This window comes from Erpetoichthys calabaricus, chromosome 6, assembly GCF_900747795.2.
Source record: "Erpetoichthys calabaricus chromosome 6, fErpCal1.3, whole genome shotgun sequence".
NCBI classification, from domain to species: domain Eukaryota; kingdom Metazoa; phylum Chordata; class Cladistia; order Polypteriformes; family Polypteridae; genus Erpetoichthys; species Erpetoichthys calabaricus.
In genome coordinates this window covers 36,564,176-36,589,892 of record NC_041399.2, presented here as the reverse complement: position 1 = coordinate 36,589,892, position 25,717 = coordinate 36,564,176, and the positions used below count along the sequence as shown (strand labels likewise).

Genomic DNA, 25,717 nt, shown 5'->3' with positions numbered 1-25,717 from the left:
CGGCACAAAGCTGTTGAAGGCGGCAGCTCACACCCCCCTCCGTCAGGAGCAGGGAGAGAGAGAGAGAGAGAGAGAGAGAGAGAGAGAGAGAGAGAGAGAGAGAGAGAGAGAGAGAGAGAGTTTGTTTTTCAGTCAAAAATCAATACGTGCCCTTCGAGCTTTTAAGTATGCGAAGCACCGTGCAGCCTGTCGTTTCCGGAAGCAGCTGTACAAAAGATAGCAACGTGAAGATAATCTTTCAGCTTTTTTAGACGAGCGTCCGTATCGTCTAGGTGTGCGAACAGCCCCCCTGCTCAATCCCCATACGTCAGGATCAGAGAAAGTCAGCGCAAGATAGAGAGAAAAGTAAGCAATCTAGCTTCTCAGCCATCTGCCAATAGCGTCCCTTGTATGAAATCAACTGGGCAAACCAACTGAGGAAGCATGTACCAGAAATTAAAAGACCATTGTCCGCAGAAATCCCGAACCAGCAAAAAATCCGCGATATATATTTAAATATGCTTACATATAAAATCCGCGATGGAGTGAAGCTGCGAAAGGCGAAGCGCGATATAGCGAGGGATCACTGTACATCAAATTTCCTGTTGGTCAGGGCAAGCAGGCCAGGATCAAAAGGCATTTTAGAGTGATTGACGATTTTCCTAATGTAATCAGTGCAATTGACTGCATATATGTTGTGATAAAGGCACCGTCACAGAATTTGCTTTTTTTAAACAAAAACCACTTTCAAACAATATACAATTAATATGTGATGCTTAAATGTGTCTGGTTAAGGTTGTTACAAGGTGGCTCAGCTGAATCCATGTTTCCTTCATTTTATTAAATAGAAGTATGGAAGCTGACTTCAGGGTAATGCTGCCATTGCCAGTTATACCGTACAACACACACCACATACTTTTTACAGACAAAATAGACAGCCTACACAATAAGGCAATTACCATTGAGCGTATGCATTAGACCTAATTACCAACATTAAAGACAGATGTATTGAGAGAACATATCAGTTAACTATGATATAATTAGTACAAAGACATCGAAATGTGACCGATGCGTCATTGAAATTTATAGTGACACTAGATTTTCTGATCACATCATTGTCCTGAAGCCTGGAATTGCTAAAATGGCATCACCAGAACAGTAAGTGTAGGACCTATGGATGGTTGAAATTTGCCATTTTTTCTAAAGCCAATTCTCATGCCAAGTTCACGTTTTATAAATCCAGATCTTTGTGTAAGAAATGGCTTATGCACATTTTCAATCATAAACATGTTATATGAATGAAGTCCCGGGACTGTTTTCTGCCTTGAGCAATTTTGCCAGGAAAGGTCCTAGCCCCTACAACCATGGAATAAACTGGATTTGATTGGGGAATGCAGGGGCAATCAAATCAAAATGGCCCCTTACATCATTTTAAACTGTTAGACTTTACCAAAGACACATAGTTTTCTGAATAAGCTCTTTCCTACTTTCTTTCTTAGTCCTCACTGCAATCCAGAATTAAAATCAGATGAGAAATACTGTATATTTGTATATAGTATGCAAAAAGGGAAATTCTCAAATATATTTATTTTAAATTATGTGCAAAAAATATACAATATTATTTTAAATTATGTGCAAAAAATATACAATACAATGTATTTCCTAAATTACTGTTCTAATTCTGACACCTATTACCAAATTATTGAGGTTATCAAGATTACACCTCATTAGTGAGGATTTATGTTTCAAACTGCAAGAAAATGTATACTTGCCCTGGCAAAATGAGTCTTTATCACAATTCTCTAAATACATCTAAATACACAATTGCTTAGCATCAAATATGATTATTTACCATTAACTGGCATATAGTGAAAGTTCATGTCATGCATTTGAATGATCAAACTAAGAAAGTGCAATATTCTAAACAAGCAAACCTCCCATAACCCACATGCTGCATGTTGATTAGCGCATGTACAGTAAGTAAGAATTTCACTGTACTCTCTGCATGTGAAAATATTGACCTTATGAACCTAAAATGTAACGCCATGAAAGACTGCACAGAATTCAAAGCCAATAAAGTAAGCCTTTTTGCCTATTCAAATTTAAGAAAAAATTCAGCTAGATGTGTGTACATACTACCACCTATATTAGAATGTCAAATAACCATAATGCAGCTATTTATTTGTCTCTGTTTTCAAGTAACAGCATCCCCACCCTCCCTCCCACCAGTATATTATCCCACGGTTTTGCCTTTTTCCTCCTTCAAGGCTGAAAGGATGTGTACTTTAATATCCACCTCCAGCTAGAGCTGAGCTATAAAGGTTCCCATTCAGCAAGACAGACAAGCATGCAGCAGCCTGCCTCTTTCCTCTCCTCCCACCAGTCTGTACGTCAAAGCCATGCAGAGGCAGGATAGTGATGTCATGCTCTGATTTCCTGCCTACACCACACTCAATGAATGAGCTGCTATGAACCAGATCACTCTGGTTTCTTCTCTGGCGTTTGCTTACAGAACAACGCGTGCCAGAACAAAGATCCGGTTACACTTGGTCAGCTGACCAAGCCTCCCTAGGACTTGCCCCACATTCTTGTTTTAACCACATGCTTTCCCTTTTTTTATAACACTACAAAACGGAAACAACAACTCTCCACTTTAATCAAGAACAAACTGAAATGTGACCATCCCTCTGGTCTTAATTACGTCTATAAAAAAAAGTAGCTGCAGACAAAAAAAGAGAAAGCTAAATAATAAATGATAACTTCAGATATTCTCAGGTTAATTCCAAAAAATGTAAAGTGCAAATGCTGCATGCTTATGACTGACAAATCTCTTTTGAACATACTCAAGTCTGGATGTTAACTTCTTGCATAAAAAACTCAAAATACATAATAAATTGGATAAAAATTTAAAACATTGTCATTTTACATAGAATTGCTGGAAGAAAACACTGTCACAGCCCTTTTATTTAAAATATTTTTAAAATTCCACCTTTATATAATCTTTTTTTAACCAGATTTTCTGATACAATGTTGAATGGTGACAGAGCCTATTCCAGTAATAATACATGCAAGGCAGGGAGCCGGAGTAAATGGAATGTCAGACAACATGGAGACACGTTTTATTGCAGTTACTTTACATCAGGACAATCTGGAGTCCACCCAGCAGTGTGCCTCGGTGTATCGTAGAAGGAAAAAGGAGTCAAGAATACTGTTAGCATAAACATTAAACAGAACTCAGAAATGAACATAATAGTACTAGTCTCAAAAATAAGCTCAGAAAGATCATCCATTCATTCATCATCTGTTCTGAGAGCATCAGACACAATGTAGGAACACCTCCTAGGATGGGACACCAGTCCATCAGAGAGCATACCTGTGCAGAACACATACTAACTCAGTCACTCACACACGGCCTATTTAGAGCTGCCATTTACACACACAGGTCTGCAGTATCCCTAACAGTTAACATACTAAAAAAACACATTATTAGATGTAATCTACAGATTACATCCCCAGTTTATTAAGTTTCCTGACAACTTCATCTGGCATTAAAAATAACAATTCTCATGCATCAAAGGGTATAAAATAAATCTTCTGTGCTCATGAACAAATTAAGAGAAGCAAGGAACACCATTCCCCTGCACTAATGTGCACTATTTTGAATGTCCTTACTTACATTGTGGTGAGTACATTTGTAGAAACCGTAACCACAAAACAAAAGTTGCTTAATAAAAGCCATGTACTTTTAGGCAGGACCAAGGGAGAAGTCCGCATGAGTCCTGCAAAGAGAAATCCTCTTCAAGTTCTTTATTGCCTTATGTGACCATCAAGATTTATTATCAACACATGTTTTGCTTCTTCATTTTCTAGTTCCAAACATGACTGACTTCTACATTAAATAAGCCTAAAGGACAAAAACCAGCAGCCTATAAGAAAGAACAAACGATGAGGGTTAATTTGTATAGTACCTTTAATAGTAGGGCTAATAGTTTTTTTTCTGGAAAATGTGTTAAATGACTTGCTAAATGTTTCATGTTTATATTTTATTCTCGATTTTGTCAGTGTAGGATTTTCCTCATTTATGGTACAAACAGGCAGGTTGTGTGGCATATTGCCATTGTGTACTCACAAAACCACAAGTTAATTGGTTCAATCCCAACTTTCTACTTGCTGTGTGCTCCCCTGCACACATCACTTAACTTGCCTGTGCTGTCTGTAAAAAGTAACTGTAAACAGACAAAATACATGTCTATACTTGTAAAGTGTCTTGGATAATCTTTGCTGTTTTTTTTAAACTACAGCAGATGAATTGGGGTTTCATAATATGGGGTTGTTTTTAAATTAATAACTTAATTAAAAACCTCCCTGAGATTCAAGTTTTAAGAAATCCATTAACATAACGACATCACTTACAATAATGTGCATTTCCACCTTCCAATGTTCTAAACAATACAGAAGCATATTAGCATAATTAATAAATATAAGCATAAATAAACTTGTGCACCCACACAACACATCCCATAGTAACAAAACTGTCAGTGCTTAAACACATTTAAGAAATGCAAACATACAAAAACTGAAATGAATACAACACTGCCACCCTTGGTGTCTGGCAAACAAGGATACTACAGGCTAAATTACAAATACTGAAAATAGCTTTAAAAACTACTATGAATTATAAACAATCACTTCAACTGAAACACATTTCAAATTTTGTAAAAATATGGATTGGCTTATTTTTCATTGTAGTAATATTCAAGAAAAAGTAAAGACCACCACCTCTGAAATTATACTTTGAAAATACAAAGCAGAAAGGCAGAGAGGTGCAATGATTGTGACTCCTACCTCACAGATCCAACATCCTCGATTTAAATCCAACGGCCAGTAGTTTTAAATTTGCAAATTCTCCTCAAGTCTGGGCAAAATATCCCCTGGGTAATGTTTTTTTCTCACACATCCCCATAGATCTACAGTATGCGTGTCATGATAATTCTGAACTGTTGTCAATTCTGAATTGGCCCGGTGTATTGATGTGGTTGTTTGCATGAGTGAGTCATTAGATGGACTGGCATCCTGCTTACACCTGATGCAGCTAAGACATATTTTACTTCATCTGAAATTAATTTGATTATTGATCATTATGTTTATTAATTCTAAGTGAATTACTGTCTTAATATGTGATCTCTGTATCTGCCGCTATGTCAGTATGTGCAGAAACATCCTTAAGCAGTAAAGAGAGATATTCAAGTCTGCGGACTGTATTATAAGTGCATGTGTTTCAGAAAATCTATTAGGAAAATGAAGAAATATAGTGAAAAGCTTAACTTACTAAATTTAATAGGTTTTTGTTATCACTTTCTCTAGATCAAAGGTACAGGGTGCTGAAGACTATCATGGCAACAAATAGAATAGGGCAAAAATAAAGGTTAGATTGAAAAACAAATTAGACTTGCCATAAATGGAAGTCTGCAATGATGAAAACAAATCAAAACAAAAAAAAACACACCATGAGTCTATGTGAAAACATGTGGAAATATGGCAAAAATAAGGAAGCCCACAGTTAGAGACTAATGAAATTATGTCAGTAAATTACAAAGTTTATAACAAAAAGAAATTCTGTCAATGTCTTAACAGCAGATAAGAATTTAAACTGAAAAGTTGACAGTTGGAGTTTAAAAGGTACAGAGGACAGGAAAGAGTTAATAAGGATTAGTCACAGAGACTGTCATATGTATGGTATTTTGGCATTTTATTCTTCAGTGATAAAATTGCGTCTTTAAGGAAGTGACAACATGTATGGCCTGGGCACTCTGTGCAGATTCATCGTCACCTTTGCTCCAAAGAGAACTTGTTCTACAACTCTCATTATACGTTAGGTAGCTGCGCTCTACAGAAGCCAAAATTATTTTGTACTGTTAGGCAGGTGGGAAAGGATAAACTGCAATCAACATGCTAACTAAAAGAATTATTACTTTAATTGGTATCTTATTAAGTGATTAAAATCTCATCTGGAATGTACAATCAGAAGACAGAGGGCATAACTTTATTGAGAAAACAGCCCTAGGCTTACTTGGTTACTACCCAACACTGTCTGCACCTGGAAGCAGTTGAACATTAGACATTTTGAAAAAAAGCTTAAGACCAATACACTGGCAATATTTTCTGTTTAGACGAGCACATGTGCTATGGTACAAATGTGGTCAAGATTGTGGAAGACAAAGGCAAGTTAACACAATTGCCACACAAGTCTAAATGCAAATGTGGGTTATTCTCCAGCTATGGCAAATCATGCATTCTCTGTAACGGCATCATATGCTATCAAGGTCATGCACAGCATCTTTAAATAAAAAATAAAAAAATAAAATCAATTAATCGTTTATATGATAAGTTGTGTATCATTATACCTGCAACTTATAAATAATCATTGTAACAATATTTACTGGAAAAGTAATATGAGGGTACTGTAAAAGGAGATATATTATGTAAAGCATCTGAAAATCCAAAAATGATTGCTGGCCCAGCTACCTTACAACAAGAGCTGAGATGGGTAAATGTGCAATGATCCTTGATGATTAACAGTCACAAAAACAATGGAGACACGGCACAGTGCATGGGGTAAATTGATAAGCAACCTTTAAACTAGTTGATTCACACACAATTCTATGTGACAAACAGAATACGCAAACACAAAACTATTAAGCCAGGTACAGAGGCAGAAATCCCAACAAATTTGCAAAAGATCTGTGAAAACTGACTACATTTTTTTTGTCTGAAAGAAAATATGTTGATGGTGAGTAGAAATGGTGTAATGCTGTGTTGATTCTGTTTATCTGTTATTTAACATCATGTAAGTGAATCATAAAGATGTAATTGAGATATTATACTACTGATGGAAAACTGAAAAACAGCATAGCTAAATAAAAAATAGCCAAAGTATTGATCATATACAAAGATGTGTTCATACATTTCTACTGGTGCACAAAGGAACATGACATCCATTTTCCTTCTGATGCTGCTCTGCTTCACCTAGCTTTGCTGCCTTGCACTAAAAAGCAAAAAAAAAATTTTCTTTAACAATTTTTGTGGTTATATGCGACTAATAAACAAGTCGGAACGCATATTTACCCACTCCACTCACTGGAAGAGGCAAGTGGGGGCAATCCAATGCGTCTCTCACTTGTATGCTCCTATATCTCACTATATTCTCTCTCCGTCATTGTTGTGTGTGCGTTAATTGGAATCGCATAACCATTGATTACGGTGAAATTTGTTATGTAATTGCATCGGTTTTGACAGTTTATTGTATTATCATCAATACTGAACACGTACACAAAATTTGAAGAAATTCACTTCGTCAAAAGTGGGTTTTAAATCATTTGCGAGATTTGACCCAGACAAACAAACAGAGAGAGGAGTCAAGTTAAATAAAATCATTTAATAAAAACGTAACTGTGTCTGGTGGTAACAGGACTCAACAATTTCCTCCTTGGCTTGGATGGAATGAAGACCCTTTCTATTAATATTTGCAAATATTTTTCAAACACATAACCTTTGAAAATAGCTAAACTTCTATAAAATAACTGGACTAGTCATAGATATTTACTTGTAATTTGATTCACATTTCTTTACATTATGTACTTAATACCTCAGTATATTCTTGGGTTTGCCTGGATGTGTGAAATGACCTTTAGTTGGTTGACTGGTATCATAATTTTGAAAAACAATTTCATGTCAAAACAGAGTAATTGGTTAACTAAACCTTGAAAAGACCAGTACTACCTATCTTCCAGCTAAAGTGGACACTGATTGGTTGTCTGAAAAAGGGTACATTTAAGAACAAAAGGTATGTAAACTAAGGAACTCGGCTAATGAGTAGTTCACTTAGGGCATCGCCACACAACATGCTATGATACTATAAATGATAGCAGTTACCCTTCAGGTCAAAAATGATATTAAAGCTATAAGAATAAAATCCTTTGTTAATGTAAATATAGAATTAATGGCATTCAAAGATATGTTCTGGACAAAATGAAGTGCGACCATGTTTACACAGATGGTAAAGGAAATGGACTGCTTGTCAATGATTAGTCATTCAAAACAATAAAGACATTTAAATGAGTCAAATACAGTGCATCCAGAAAGTATTCACAGTGTATCACTGTTTCTGCATTTTTGCTATATTATACAGCCTTATTCCAAAATGGATTAAATTCAGTTTTTTCCTCAGAATTCTACACACAACACCCCATAACGACAATGTGAAAAGTTTACTTGAGGTTTTTGCAAATTTATTAAAAATAAAAAAACTGAGAAATCACATGTACATAAGTATTCACAGCCTTTGCTCAATACTTTGTCGATGCACCTTTGGCAGCAATTACAGCCTCAAGTCTTTTTGAATATGATGCCACAAGCTTGGCACACCTATCCTTGGCCAGTTTTGGCCATTCCTCTTTGCAGCACCTCTCAAGCTCCATCAGGTTGGATGGGAAGCGTCGGTGCACAGCCATTTTAAGATCTCTCCAGAGATGTTCAATCGGATTCAAGTCTGGGCTCTGGCTGGGCTACTCAAGGACATTCACAGAGTTGTCCAGAAGCCACTCCTTTGATATCTTAGCTGTGTGCTTAGGGTCGTTGTCCTGCTGAAAGATGAACCGTCGCCCCAGTCTGAGGTCAAGAGCGCTCTGGAGCAGGTTTTCATCCAGGATGTTTCTGTACATTGCTGCAGTCATCTTTCCCTTTATCCTGACTAGTCTCCCAGTCCCTGCCGCTGAAAAACATCCCCACAGCATGATGCTGCCACCACCATACTTCACTGTAGAGATGGTATTGGCCTGGTGATGAGCGGTGCCTGGTTTCCTCCAAACGTGACGCCTGGCATTCACAACAAAGAGTTCAATCTTTGTCTCATCAGACCAGAGAATTTTCTTTCTCATGGTCTGAGAGTCCTTCAGGTGCCTTTTGGCAAACTCCAGGTGGGCTGCCATGTGCCTTTTACTAAGGAGTGGCTTCTGTCTGGTCACTCTACTATACAGGCCTGATTGGTGGATTGCTGCCAAGATGGTTGTCCTTCTGGAAGGTTCTCCTCTCTCCATAGAGGACCACTGGAGCTCTGACAGAGTGACCATCGGGTTCTTGGTCACCTCCATGACTAAGGCCCTTCTCCCCCGATCGCTCAGTTTAGATGGCCGGCCAGCTCTAGGAAGAGTCCTGGTGGTTTCGAACTTCTTCCACTTACGGATGATGGAGGCCACTGTGCTCATTGGGACCTTCAAAGCAGCAGAAATTTTTCTGTAAACTTCCCCAGATTTGTGCCTCAAGACAATCCTGTCTCGGAGGTCTACAGACAATTCCTTTGACTTCATGCTTGGTTTGTGCTCTGACATGAACTGTCAACTGTGGGACCTTATATAGACAGGTGTGTGCCTTTCCAAATCATGTCCAATCAACTGAATATTACCACAGGTGGCCTCCAATTAAGCTGCAGAAACATCTCAAGGATGATCAGGGGAAACAGGATGCACCTGAGCTCAATTTTGAGCTTCATGGAAAAGGCTGTGAATACTTATGTACATGTGCTTTCTGAATTTTTTTATTTTTAATAAATTTGCAAAAACCTCAAGTAAAGTTTTTTCACATTGTCATTATGGGGTGTTGTGTGTAGAAGTCTGAGGAAAAAAATGAATTTAATCCATTTTGGAATAAGGCTGTAACATAACAAAATGTGGAAAAAGTGGTGCACTGTGAATACTTTCCGGATGCACTGTAAATGTATTTATTCACTGATGTATCTCAGCATTTACTCATCCATCCATCTTCCGCTTATCCAACATCGGGTCGCGGGGGCAGCAGCTTGAGCAGAGATGCCCCGGCCACCACTTCTAGCTCTTCCGGAAAAATCCCGAGGCGATCCCAGGCCAGCCGGGACACATAGCCCCTCCAGCGTGTCCTGGGTCTTTTCCAGGGCCTTCTCCCGGTCAGACGTGCCCGGAACACCTCACCAGGGAGGCGTCCAGGAGGCATCCTGATCGATGCCCGAGCCACCTCACCTGACTCCTCTCGATGCAGAGGAGCAGTGGCTCTACTCTGAACCCCTCCCGGATGACTGAGCTTCTAACCCTATCTTTAAGGGAAAGCCCAGACACCCTGCGGAGGAAACTCATTTCAGCCGCTTGTATTCGCGATCTCGTTCTTTCAGTCACTACCCATAGCTCATGACCATAGGTGAGGGTTGGAACATAGATCGACTGGTAAATTGAGAGCTTTGCCTTATGGCTCAGCTCCTTTTTCACCACGACAGACCGATGCAGAGCCCGCATCACTGTGGACGCCGCACTGATCCGCCTGTCGATCTCACATTCTTCCTTCACTCGTGAACAAGACCCCGAGATACTTGAACTCCTCCACTTGGGGCAGGATCTCGCCCCCAACCCTGAGAGGACACTCCACCCATTTCCGGCTGAGGACCATGGTCCCGGATTTGGAGGTGAAGCAAACAGGACAACATCATCTGTAAAAACCAGTGACCCAATCCTGAATCCACCAAACTGGACCCCCTCAACACCCTGGCTGCGCCTAGAAATTCTGTCCATAAAAGTTATAAACAGAATCGGTGACAAAGGGCAGCCCTGGCGGAGTCCAACTCTCACTGGAAACGGGTTTGACTTACTGCCAGCAATGCGGACCAAGCTCTGACACCGGTTGTACAGGGACAGAACAGCCCTTATCAGGGTGTCCAGTACCCCCATACTCCTGGAGCACCCCCCACAGGATTCCCCGAGGGACACGGTCGAACGCTTTTTCCAAGCCCACAAAACACATGTAGACTGGTTGGGCAAACTCCCATGCACCCTCTAGGACCCTGCTAAGGGTGTAGAGCTGGTCCACTGTTCCGTGACCAGGACGAAAACCACACTGTTCCTCCTGAATCCGAGGTTCGATCCTCCTCTCCAGGACCCCCGAATAGACTTTTCCTGGGAGGCTGAGGAGTGTGATCCCTCTGTAGTTGGAACACACCCTCCGGTCCCCCTTCTTAAAGAGGCCACCCCGGTCTGCCAATCCAGAGGCACTGTCCCAGATGTCCATGCTATGTTGCAGAGGCATGTCAACCAAGACAGCCCTACAACATCCAGAATCTTGAGGAACTCTGGGCGTATCTCATCCACCCCTGGGGCCCTGCCACCATGGAGTTTTTTGACCACCTCGGTGACCTCAGTCCCAGAGATGGGGGAGCCCACCTCCAAGTCCCCAGGCTCTGCTTCCTCATTGGAAGCCATGTTAGTGGAATTGAGGAGGTCTTCGAAGTACTCCCCCCACTGACCCACAATGTCCCAAGTCGAGGTCAGCAGCGCATCATCCCCACCATATACAGTGTTGACACTGCACTGCTTCCCCCTCCTGAGATGCCAGATGATGGACCAGAATCTCCTCAAAGCAGTCCGAAAGTCGTTCTCCATGGCCTCCCCAAACTCCTCCCATGCCCGAGTTTTTGCCTCAGCAACCACCGAAGCCGCATTCCACTTGGCCTGCCGGTACCTATTAGCTGCCTCCAGAGTCCCACAGGACAAAAGGGCGTCAGCTTGACGGCGTCCCTCACCGCCAGTGTCCACCAATGGGTTTGGGGGATTGCCGCCATGACAGGTACCGACCACCTTACGGCCACAGCTCCGGTCAGCTGCCTCAACAATAGAGGCACGGAACATGGCCCATTCGGACTCAAGGTCCCCCACCTCCCTCGGGACATGGTTGAAATTCTGCCGGAGGTGGGAGTTGAAACTACTTCTGACAGGGGACTCTGCTAAACGTTCCCAGCAGACCCTCACAACACGTTTGGGCCTACCAGGCCTGACCAGCATCCTCCCCCACCATCGAAGCCAACTCACCACCAGGTGGTGATCAGTTGACAGTTCCGCCCCTCTCTTCACCCGAGTGTCCAAGACATGTGGCTGCAAGTCCGATGACATGGCGTTCGTTATGGACAATCCGTGATGACCACAGGAGTTCAATAATAAAAAACCACTCGGGTTTCAGTCCGGGGGAGGGGGGGGGGGGATGTTAGGGTGCATTCCTCCCAATCACACCTTTCCAGGTCTCACCGTCATTGCCCACGTGAGCACTGAAGTCTCCAATCAGTACGAGGGAGTCCCCAGAAGGTATGCCCTCTAGCACCTCCTCCAGGGACTCTAAAAAGGGTGGGTACTCCAAACTGCTGTTCAGCGCATACGCACAAACAACAGTTAGGACCATTCCCCCACCCAAAGGTGGAGGGAGGCTACCTTCTTGTCCACCGGGGTAAACCCCAATGAACAGGCTCCAAGTCGTGGGGCAATAAGTATGTCCACACCCGCTCGCCGCCAAGGTCCCACACCTTCGGCCACAAACCTACTCACATTGCACCCAACCTCCTTGGCCCCTCCCATAGGTGGTGAGCCCATAGGAAGGGGGACCCAAGTTGCCTCTTCGGGCTGTGCTCAGCTGAGCCCCATGGGTGCAGGCCCGGCCACCAGGCGCTCGCCATCGAGCCCCGCCTCCAGGCCTGGCTCCAGAGGGGGGCCCCGGTGACCCACGTCTGGGCGAGGGAAAACGCCGTCCAAATTTTTTCTTCTTCATAGGAGGTTTTGTTGAACCGCTCTTTGTTTCATCCCTCACCTAGGACCAGTTTGCCGTGGGTGGCCCTACCAGGGGCATAAAGCCCCAGACAACAGACCTCCTAAGATCATTGGGGCACGCAAACCCCTCCACCACGATAAGGTGCAGCTTTTGCTCAATAACTATTTAATTTTTTGAGTGTTCAAGAATCAGCATTTTTTCAATATACATTTACGAATTATTTGTATTTATGCAGGCAAATATTTAATCTTTCTTTTCAAATTTGCCTTACATAAACAAATCAATTTTTTATCATAATATCCTACTTTATTTCTCTTTAAAACATGGCATTTTACATTTCAGTCATGTCTGATATTTTGAAAAGCACTTAAAAAAAGCAATGAAAAATTAATATGATTTTCATTTAACATTTTAAGTCTGTCAAAAGCACTGATGCCCGTCACTGCCCAGAGGTTTGTATTTTGGCAGCCAAATAACTATGCACTATGCTCCATGCCATTAAATAGCCACAGTCTTTACAAGTGAAATTTGTTAAATGTGGCTAGCACTCAAAAAAGCGAGATCCTTTTTACTGTAAGGTGCATTACACTGCCAGAAACTTTTTTCCAAAGATCTAACCTGTTCTTAAATATTACAGAAAGGCCTAACATCAGAGATAAACTATTAAAATTCCACTAGCCCAAATTACTTTATTTACAGTGCACTTTTATTTAGTATAAACTTTCACTATCTGCTCAGAACCACCACCTGGTCCAGTCTGGAAACTTTACGAACAGATTGCTTACAGTAACTCCATAGATGAATCAGAAACTTTCTTTCATGAGGACTGAGCAATGATCACAAGTGAGATGATTAGGTCTCTATTACTCACATTCCACAGCCATCTGTAAAACGGTAACAAAATAATACATGATTGCATTTACGGTAGTTTGACCTAAAGGATAAAATTTTCACTTGAATACAGCCAAGACCAGACTACAGATACTACATTTTTCTGTTGACTTAATGTATGTCTATGATCAAGTTGCTTGGGTGCTCTGTCTCCAACAGCAAGAGTGACTTTCAGTTACTGTGTTGCACTACATGTGAAAAAAAGTTTGGACTGTGGTCAACCTGGAGGAAGCTTTACTTTTTCAAATGTATATATACATTCATTTTGTTGATTTATTTTACATAAAAATAATGCTTATTCTGAATTTCTTGCTTGAAAGAATCCATGAGTGAAATACATGTCCTTTCCCTGCTCTGTAACAAAAAAAAAATGCAGATACACTGTGAGACAGCTTTTTTACTCAGCAGGATACAACATTATTTTAACAAGCCACTGGCTATTTTATGCATGCTCTACTGTGCCTACATACTGTTTACACTAAATTTTATTTAACTGATAAAGGCCTGGTGATTAATATTATACTAGTACGGTACATAACTGACGCAAGTCGCTCTGCAAATAACCAATTTATTGTAGCAATACTAACAGGGCAAAGTATTTTAAGGAAGGTCTTACCAGTTGTTTGTTTTGTGAAGGAAATGGACCTGCAGTTTCAGAAGAGTGTCAGTAGTTTTAGTTAAGGTCATACTGATTAGCAAGTGTCCATGGTCAGCCTCTACATATATACATAACCTTGCCTTGTTTGCTTAACTCCTGGGAGTGCACTGCAACTCTCTAACAGCATTTTACAATGATTCCATACATTTTTTTACAATATTTACCTTTTAAAAATTAGCTAAAATTTCTAAATTACATAACTGCAAAAAGAAAGAAAACATACCATGCACATGAATCTAAATTGATGAGATAACATCCTTAGTCTTCAAAACTCAAAGTTAAGAAGACAAATATATTCAAATTAAGCATTCTGGTTTAATAAAGAAGTTCTAAACAAATTTTAAAACCAGATTGCTCAATTTTATACTGTAAATAGGGAACTACAAGGAAATAAGTATATGCCAAGAGAGGCCTAATAAACAAGCAAAAAAGTACAAATGAAACAGAATTTACAGCACATAGCAATTTACATCAAACGTTTATGGGTCGACAACATTATCTCCAGCTGTTAATGGAAAGCTAGTGGATTTGTTAAAACTGACAGCTCTTTTCAGGTGAGCTTAATAAAACTAACTGTGGCAATGGAACTCAAAGCACAGGTCACATCTTTATTCAAGTTAGCCTGGAAATGTAGTAATGCAATTGATAGAATATAAGATGCACAGCAGTTCTAAGAATGTAAAAATCCAGACAGTATTTAATCTTGAAGTATGAAAATCATGGCACATTGGCAAATGTCTGTGTTCAAAGATATTATAATACTCTCACTGCCATTTTCTGCTGTACATGAAAGTTTCAAAGAAAGCAACATACTGGCACTGAATGAATACTGTCCATTGTAACCAAGACAGTGGCCATTAGATTATTGTAAAGTCTCACATAGATGGCCCTAATTCCGAGTTTATTACAGTAAAATCAGAGTTGTTGCCACACGCGAATTAATAACTTAGTGGATGAATACTGTTTATCTTGACCTATACACCTTCAAAGATGAGCCATTTATGCTTACATGCTATTTACTGATTATAGGTGTTACTTTAATATAATTGTTCCATCTAAGCAGATCCTGAAAACTTAGAGACTTCAGCTTCTGCAACTATATATTCAACTGGGGTAATATATTTTCAAATGATGAGACCACAGGTGTGAAAATGGACTGTAATACATTATTAATACTGATTTTGAGTACCACATTGAGAACTTTCAGTCCTCTAGAATCCCCTACATCCCACACTGATAAGTGTAGTTGCTCTACCCTGCAAGTAAAGATCTCTCAATATACAACAACATATACATAATACTGTAAGAATAATGAGATCCATTAGTGACATGAGTAGGCGAGTGAAATGGCCAAGCATGTTGGAGAAGATGAAAAATGTCAAGTTAGAATAATAGAAGGCCAGTTGAGAAGAATGTTGAATTCACCAAGAATCTGAAAATCATCTGAGTCACAACACAAGGGACGTAACGTTGTACTGCAGAAGACCCAGATAAATGAAAAAGGTATAAAGGAACTTGGTAGCAAACTGCTCTATATCTTTGTAAGATTGATGAAGGAGATTTAAATGTGGCAGTAATTTTACCTATGTTGTCCTATAAATTAAGAATATTAAAGATGTGTTAACCGTATGGGGTAACAGACGGTGATACTGATACTGATGACATTGTCTGGTTTATGCAAGGTTAAGCAAATTAGTGTTACAATTTGCTTAGTTATGACTAGGGTAACTACATCACTGAATCACAACAGACTAAGGCTGTACAGCAAGAAAGAAGGAGGAACAATTGACCACAAAAGAGTGCACAATAATGGAGATGTATGGAAATCTCCTTGTTTAGTGGGAAATGAAAGTTGGAGAGAGAGAAAGAGAGATTCAGAGAGCTGAGGAAATAATTAGAAATTTAAAAACCTGCAAAAAAACATTACTAGAGAAAATTTTGAAAAAGAATAAAAGGAGAGATTCTGTCAGTGGCTAGCAGCATGAGTACGAGAGCAAACCACCTAACAGATTCACAAAGTGCTGATGAGAAAGACACTTAAGACAATTTCCTCTTGGAGATTAATAAATAAGAGTTTCAAGCTACAAGAAAGTACTCAATAAGAGTCAGCCTAAATGACTAAGTGTTAACTTTAGGATGTACTTTTACAATATAGAGAGTTAACCCAAGGTTGTCACAGGCAACTTGAAATTCGACTAGGGGTGCTAGAGTAAGCTAGACTTATAAGTAGTCATTGACAGCATCAAATATTCAGTGTAAAATGGGCAGGTTTCATGAACTGTAATATGCAGTAGTTCTGATTTCCTGATGTTAATGTGGCAGACAAATAGGGAGTTAAAGTCATAGATGCTTTTATATGGAAATGAGCATTATATGAAGCAAATAAAGAATTCTTAAAAAAGGCAGTATTTGCTGACATCTTCTGAAAATCCCAACTGTATATGATAAGAAATAGAGGAACTCTCTTTTACTAGATCTAGTGCATCCAAATAAGGAGGATGTTGTAGTCAGTTATGCTGAAAGACGCAATAACATGAAAAAAAGCAAGAACACAGGGTGATTCAGCAACAAAATGAAATTCTTGAAAGTAGATGTGATTTAGTTTTTGTTTCCTTAAAAAAAAGGAAAAAAGAACAGAAAAATAGGCTGCTTTTGGGGTAAGAAGGGGTTAGCAAGTTAAAGCCTTTAACATTATGGGATACTCTGCAAATAAACAAAACTTTAAATATCCCCAGGATAGAGGACAATTGAAACATCAAAGAAGCATAATGTTTTCTTATGAATTACATCTGTGCAACAGCTTGTTTCTTTAGGAAGGGATGTTAATCTGTTTGTACTTGAAGAAAAAATAACTTATTAAACATTTTTAAATGTAATTTTCTGTAAGGAATTATAGAAAACAATCAATACATATTGTGGTTTTTTTCCCCCAATTGTTTTATTCTGTTACCTTCACCCTTGGTAAGGAAGACATTCCTAAAGACTTAAGGGAAGTTAAAGCAAAAGTAAAATAATTGCAGATTTTTGTTTATACAAATTTTATACTAAACCCCTATTCAGACAGGATTTGCTTTACACCATGAGTTGGGGTAAAGTAATTATTACTGGAGGATCTCAGTAATTACAGTCCTGTATAAATTGCTCAAATTAAGAAATTTTACTGACATATCAATTTGTATGGGAAGAGTGTAACTATTTTTATGGACTTCTTTTTAAAAGTAAAAGGCTCAGTGATCTTTACTGAGACATAAACACACAGTCCATTAAAAGTTACTGAGATAAGTAATTTGTATGGGACTTTTTCCGTAACAAAATTAAAGATCTAAATAATTCAACTAACATAAATACATCATCTGTTTATATCTCTTCCTTTTTTCCCCACTCCATCCAGCTCCTTCTATAAGTTCTCACCAGTCACATGCTTTGTAAAATGAGGCCGACTACTTGTGTACTGTACCCCATCCCCAGTACACTACTTAAATCCTGCTTTCATGCCATAATCCTGATTGTTAACAACAATAATAAACTCATCCCTTGACACAGGCTCTGTGCTGATCACTTTTAAAATCACTTCTGTAACCCCAATGTTAAAAAAAAGTCTGGTCTTGATGCTGACAATCTTAACAATTTCCGGCCTATTTCCCAATTACCTTTTCTGTCAAAAGATCTTGAGCGTGTTGTAGCCTCCCAACTCACCAACTACTTAACTTCTAATAATTTGATGGAGCCCTTTCAGTCTGGTTTCAGGGCGCAGCACAGCTGTGAAACTGCTCTGCTATGGGTAACCAATGATTTGCTTATGGCAGCAGACTCTGGACAAACCAGCATATTAATTCTATTAGACCGCAGTGCAGCATTTGACACTGTGAGACATGTCATTCTACTGTCCAGAATGGAGAACATGCTGGGTATCTCTGGCACTGCCTTCCAATGGTTCAAGTCCTATCTGACTGATAGGCAAGAGTTTGTTAGTCTTGGCAACGGCAGATCCAGCTCAGCGCCAGGCACACAAGGAGTTCCTCAGGGCTCTGTCCTCGGCCCTCTTCTCTTCTGTATTTATATGCTTCCTTTGGCCATATTATTCATAGCTTTGGACTGGGTTATCATTTTTATGCAGACGATACTCAACTTTATTTCAATGTTAAAAGTTGAACTTCACCAGAGCTTTCTCAGCTCACAACCTGCCTCAGTGAAATTAATACCTGGATTAAGCAGAACTCTTTAAAATTAAACTGCAACAAAACTGAACTCCTGCAAATTGGGAATAAAATGCAACTTAATAAAATGATCTTCTTCCCAATCCATCTTGGTGGTGATCTCATCAGACCTGCCTCTACTGCAAAGAATCTTGGTGTCATTTTTAATTCCTCCCTTTCTTATTCCACCCACATAAACCACATTAAGAAACTTTCTTACTTTCACCTCCGTAACATATCCCGTGTTCGCTCCTTCCTCTCCTTTTCTAATGCTGAGAAACTTGTCCATGTTTTTATCACATCCTGCATCGATTATTGTAATTCCCTCCTGGCAGATGCCCCTTCTAATCTTATATCACAGCTTCAGCTTATTCAAAACTCAGCTACAAGAGTCCTTACTCGAACCAGCAACAGCGAGCACATCACACCCATCCTGATCCGCCTTCACTGGCTCCCTGTGTCTTACAGAATCAAATATAAAATCCTACTAATAACTTTCAAAGCCTTAAATGACCTTGCGCCAAACTACATCAGTGACATTCTCCATCACTATGTGCCTGTCCGCCCACTAAGGTCCTCTGATTCTGGTAATCTTGTTGTGCCCCACACTAATCTACACTCCATGGGTGACAGGGCCTTCAGTTGTATAGCGCCCAGACTCTAGAATGACCTACTGAAATTAATCAGGTCAGCTGACTCCATGAATTCTTTTAAAAAACAACTCAAAACTCATCTGTTCAGGAAGGCTTTTAGCTCTACTTGACTTTATTACCCTTCTTTCAGTTTACCTCTATGTCAAGTTGCTCATGTAACTTATGTGTGTGTGCTAGACCATCAATTATGTTGTCTGTTAGGCTTTTTCTCTGAATTTACTGTCTTAATCTTCTTTATTTATTTATCTGGTTTGTACAATGCTTTATACTGTATACCATGCTGTTCTATCTTAAACTCTGTGGAGTGCCTTGAGCATGGGAAAGGCGCTATATAAATAAAATGTATTATTTATTATTAAAATTACAGAGGTTCTCTGGTAATAATTACATTACCTTACCTCATGGTGTAAAACTAATCCCACCCGAATAGGGGTTAAGCAACTCATTCCAAAATTAAATCGAGTCCCTTGTTTGATTAGCCAGCCTACATTGTGCTGTTTATATGCATTACGAAGACTGAATATTAAGTCTTCTTTTTCATTTAATTTGAAATTCATGCTTTTATCCCCCCTGTGGAATTTGCTCTCCTTAACTGTAACCAAAATGTGGCAATTAACACATGTGGCAAATAAAAATGAATTATAAACAGGGGTACAATGCAGTACTTCATTGCTATATGACCAAGATATTTTAAAATAAACTGTAGTGTAAAATCCTAAAAAGCAAGATAAGGAAACCTAAATATTCCCTTTCCAAGTATTAAACACAAAATACTTGAAGAACCACTCATTTGCTCTTTTGTTATAGAAACAATAAGTAGAGAACTGGCTGCAAATTTAATTAAATCAAGAGTCACATTAAGTGTAAGAATTGGTGAGAACCTACTTCAACAATTCAGCCCCCACCCCACCCACAACAAAAACGTGACAACCTAGATTTTATTTCTCTCAACCTAACTAGATTTGTTGAAAGGATTGCTCAAACTGGCACTTGTCTTCACTGTGATGTTGTTATCAAAACATAAAAAATTGAGGTTTTGTGACCTATTTAAAGTTAATCTCTATAAAGGTCATACTTTTTAAAAATAATCAATGCTATGGTGACACATATTTGCAGAAAAAAATAAAAGTTCCACATTAGCAACTAAACAGGTAAACAAACATAAAATACAAATACAGAATCAATGATTTAATTTTGCATCGACGCAGTTTTCAGTGAAAGCAAAACCAACATGCTGACTCTGACGCTGTTCATGACAAGAGACGCACAGGACATTTAACCACTAGGAAAACCTCAAGCACAAGAAACCTTCTGTGAAAACAAACAGGCATAAAATGTATTGGCCTGCTAATGACAACAGTTAGTTGATGATAAATTTAAAACAAACAGTAATATCCAGTGTGATTGAAAAATGTATACATTTATCAAAAACATAAACATACTATATATAGATGAAACTGGTAGGTACCTACAGAAATACCAACCTTTCAAAAATAAATATTCATTTTAATATAATAATAAAAAATTGAGTTATATATTTTCCAGCAAACATTGTGTTCATTGAGTTCTTTAAAATGTTAAAATAGTGCAGTGACACAGTGTTCTTCAGTTTATGAAAACTGCAAAAGTTTGAATTTTGTAGCATTAATGAAGAATAAAGGTATATTATTTTAATGACAAATATCAATACCAAGAAAACCAGAAAAAATGTAACCTACTTTAAGTAGTGAAGTAATGAGCTGTAAATCACAAGTCTGCCGGTTGTACCATAGTAAACGTGTCCCTGAGTGAGTCAATTTTTCTGTCAAATTTCCAAAACCAGAAATACAACAACAGCTGTACTATGCTCTTGTGAGTTGTAATCTATGTTGCATTAAAGAGCAAATACTGCACTTATTATCTACATTATTCTTATTATTCTATATACTCTTTATGGGTAGAGTGGTGGCTCTGAGGTTAAGGATCTGCGCTGGTATCCTGAAGGTTGCCGATTCGAATCCCCGTCACTGCCAAAAGAGATCCTACTCTGCTGGGCCCTTGAGCAAGGCCCTTAACCTTCAATTGCTCCAGGGGCGCTGTACAATGGATGACCTTGTGCTCTGACCCCAAGGGGTATGTGAAAACTAACAAATTCCTAATACAAGAAATTGTATAAGGCGAAATAAAGAACAAAAACAAAAAAAAAAAAACAATGTTGCAAGGAGCCAGAAAGTACCCTGTAACAGTCAGACCACGCTATTGCAAACAGAGTCAATTTAAAGGTGCAAATCAGTATATAATGAAAAATTTGGGAGATGGGAGGAAATCAGAGAACTGGAGAAAAAAATCATACACAAACATGTAAACTCAACATAGGCACTGACAGAATCTGGATGTAAACTCAGGTCTCTGGGAGTGTTATATACCAGAACTTAACAAAGAAACATCACACACATATACACACATCTTTAATTGACATATAATGGTGACTTATTTCACAAAAAAAAAAACCCAGAATTTTTTTTGAAAAGCATTTTTTTAATATACAAGAAACCAGGGGATGCATAGATGAGACTGTCATTTTTGCTCATTTGCTAAGCTAATGTTAATTTTCGGCATGAACTGATACATGAGTGCTCAGGCAAACACAATATAGCTGTCAACAAAAGTATCCAAATTCAGAGCAAAGTACACAGTGATACTGAACAGGTTCAGAGGAACAAGAAAGGAAGGAAACAACCATTAAAGAAGTTTAAAAAAGAAAAACTCAATGAAAAAGGTTAGTGAGTATTTACACAAACCAAGTATACTCTACTGATATTAGTAAATAAGCGTTTAGTGATATCATGCTCAGATGGGGCACCTATACAGTGGAACCTTTGTTCACGAATGTCTTTGAACACGTACAAATCGGGTTACGACCAAAAAGTTTGCCAAACTTTTGCATCTGTTCACGATCACACACTTGGTATACAAACAAGCCAGTCTCCCTTTCGGTTTGTGTGTGCCAATAATTTCCGCACGTGTTCAGTCTCTCCCTGTGCAGTGAGCGAGAGAGAGAGACAGAGACAGAGAGTGTGAGAGAAAGAACGCGCGCGAGAGAGAGAGGGCTGGCCGCATAAGGCCGAGAAGGCAGTTAAAGAATGCACTGGGCTTGTTTTTAAAGAGAATGATTCAAGCATTGTTTTAACCTCGTTGTATTTAATGAAGACTTTTTCTATTGGATTTTAACCTCCACTTCACTTCTGTTTACAGCGATTGGTTCGTAGCATGCATTGTTGCAATGTTACTTTTCTTGGTTGTTTATTAAATTACGGATTTTTCAAATGTTCATGTTTTTTCCAGTGCTTAAAACTCTGTTTTGAGCGAGCGGTTCGTAGCGCTATAGCGCAAACTCTTGCAATGTTAGTTTTCTCTGTTGTTCAAGGTTTTCTCAGTGTTATTCAATGTTTTTACATTTAGTTTACTATTACGCTGTGCATTTTATGGTATAGTTAACTATATTTGTGCTTAAAAATCTTTAAAAAAATATATATTTACATACAGTTTGTACGGTCTGGAACGGATTAATTGTATTTACATACAATCCTATGGGGGAAATTACTTCGGGTAGATAGACAGGTAGTAAAGGCAGGCAGAGCAGCGAAGGTTAAAAAGGAAAAAAAATAACATTTTCTCCCCAGCGGGGAATCAAACTCGGGTCTCTGAGGCATGGAAAGTCTGCTGCGCTCTGAGTCAGCAAATCTTACCGGTATGCCACGGAAGCTGTTGTATTGCTCTTGAACCGTTTGTGAAAGTGTTTATTTGATCTTTGGACTTCAGGCTTCACACATTTTATAGTTTATTCCTACATTTATTACTAAAATATGAAAAAGTTTCTGTTTTAACAATGTGTTTACACAGATTACTGTAGAAACGGAACACACATGAAATGTGTGTGTTCCAAATAACGATCAATTATTTCCACTCTAAAACTCCACTTCACTCCCAGATAATCAATCAAGGCATGAGCTGGGAGAAGTTCGTACACGTTCTAAGTTGGTGGGGGGATGGAATAGCTGGTTGCTTGCAGCTTGTCTTTATCAGCACATTTAGATGACAAAAGACGCTGGCGGAGAGGTGCGAACGGTTTTAAGGTTGGCCGGATCTACGAATTTTTTCGTAGACTCTGGTAATTCTAGTGTTAATAGTTAATGCAGTATTTAGTAAGTTTGTTGAAATTGTTAATGAAATTATTACCAAACTGTGTAAGCCTGAAGACATATTTAATAAAAAAATTATGGGTAAAATTTTGTATTATCTCCTATTTCAGTTCTAGTTCTTAGATATACAACTTAGCACAATTGTTTAACCATCAGGTATCAGTGCTGGACTCTCTGCTTTTTTTTAAAAGTAATTTTATAAGGCTTTGGTTAAAAATATAGGTAACAAGCTGGTTAAGTCTGCAGATTCTAAAAAAACTAGGTGGAATGATTATCTTGAATTGGATTAATCATTAGAGTAACCTGCACAAAATGCACCAAATGAAACTTAATGTAGTTAAATGGAAGGTACTGAACAAATTTCAAAGTTGAATACCACATTTGGAGGTCTTAAACTTTAAAGTACCACTTACAAGAAGTACTGTATCTAGGGCTCAAAGTGGTCTACAAGAGAAAGAGACAAATACCTTAGGAGCTAGAATCTTCAGGGAAGTGTGCAAACATTTAAAGTAGATTGTGTGAAAGGAAAAAATTATGACAGAAAAACAACCAACCTGACCTTAAGAAAAGCTGACCAATTATAATAAGTGCCTTTCCTTGTTTAAAATATTTACTCTTTAATACAAAGAACATTAGAAAGAACATGCACAGACTATAGGTTAGAGTACTGATTTGGGACTATGAAATTGTGGGAATTACTGATACATTTCTACACACTACCAGTCAAAACAGAACACCTCAGTTCTTCTGGTTTTTCTTCAAATTTAATCAGTTGAAATGCAATGAATGTCTTAAAAATGTCTTAAAATGGTGAAAAGATAAGCAGTAAACTGCCAGAAGATTAAATTTAAAGCTTAGGTTAGCAAAAACTGAAAAACAGGAAATGTCAGACAATTACTACAGATGTTAAAATTAAACCAGCAATTAAAATAAATGAAGTTTTGCAAGTTGAAGCAAACAATTTGTACAGAAAACACAAAATTGTAAAGTAAAAACTCAGAATCTATAAATGATAGATGGTGTTCTTATCCACTCCCCAAATAAGTGTATTTCAAAAACTAATAAAGAAAAATTATTAAAAAATCAGCCAAAATGGATAAATAAGAATTATTGAAAAGGTAAAACTGAAAAAAAACTGTCATTGTACAAATGATAGGAAGAAACCTATGAAAAGGATTAAGATTAACTAGAGAAGAGTTATGGGAATCTGGAATTAACTACCAGGTGATATAGTTAAGCAGAAATTTTGGCAACCTTTAAGAAGTATCTGGATGAGATACTGGAACAGCCTAGCTATAGCTAAACAAATGAGCTTGATGGGCTGAATGTTTTCCTCTTGTTTGTTAATTACATTTTTTATATTCTTATGTTTACTATCTACATCTAGACAGTGTACAGAAGCCATTAAAAAGGCTTAATTAATAAGGAATAAGGATGTTATGTTTTAGCCTGATGTGTGGAATACAGAACAAATAAGGTTATACTTGAGGTATGTAATGCACTGATATTGAGGCCTTGTGAAATATGTGCAGTGTTGGTCTCCATCGTACAACAAATACATGGCAGTGCTAGATAAAGCGTAGAAAAGAGTAACAAAGTTAACTGCAGGACTGCAAAGTATGAGCTATGAAGAAAGATTGAATGAGTAGAACCTTTTAAGTTAACAGAAATTATTAATTGGTTACATGATCAAAGTGTTTAAAGTTATATAAAGAATAGGTACAGCGGTACTAGCTGTTACTTGTACTGAGATCTGTAATATTTAACACAAACACATAGATGGAAAAACACTTAGAGTAACTTTAGCACAAACATCAGAAGTTTTTCTTTACATGGACAAATACAGGCACATTGAATAAATTACCAAACAGTGTGGTAGGTGGTACTGTAGGATTTTAAAGACCTTCAAAACTGAATATGAAGTTATTTTGGAGCAATTAGGGGAATAGGATTGACAAACTTGTTGAGCTGAATGGACTTTTCTTGTCTAAATTGCTTTAATTATTACCACATTATATTCAGGCTAGTGAATAAAAATATGATTCTCAACAATAGAACCACAAAAGATGTACTTTATTGATTACTTCTGGATCAGGTTCAAGGTCACTGTCATTACTTGCATGTCTACTCTGAATATTGGCAGGGACAAAATATAAAAAAGACACACATAAAAAAACAGCAACAAATTTAGTAGATTCAGAAACTATTCAGACCCCTTCACTTTCTTCACCTTTTGCTATGTTGCAACCTTGTGTTAAAACCAATTAAATACATTTTTCTCCAAATCACGCAACTCTTAATAGCACAGAATTACAAAGTAAAAACAGGACTTCAGATTTATTAAAAAGACAAAACTGAAATATCACATTGACACAAGTATATAGGCACTTCTCTATGACAATGGAAATTTAGTCCAGACACATCCCATTCTACTGATCATCATTGAGATGTTTTTTGACTTTGTTTAAAGTCTACCTGTAGTCAACTCATTTGAATGGACATGATTAGAAAAGGCACACATCTGTCTACAGAAGGTTCCAGAATTGACAG

The 25,717-nt window shown here is 38.3% G+C and overlaps 1 protein-coding gene and 1 long non-coding RNA gene across 4 annotated transcripts in view; one reads left to right on the top strand and one right to left on the bottom strand.

Moving 5' to 3' along the window:
- Positions 1-25,717, bottom strand: part of spidr (scaffold protein involved in DNA repair) — a 389,881-nt gene that overhangs the window by 91,218 nt on the left and 272,946 nt on the right. The gene's annotated exons all lie outside the window — the stretch shown is intronic.
- Positions 1-25,717, top strand: part of LOC127528412 (uncharacterized) — a 69,330-nt gene that overhangs the window by 38,608 nt on the left and 5,005 nt on the right. The gene's annotated exons all lie outside the window — the stretch shown is intronic.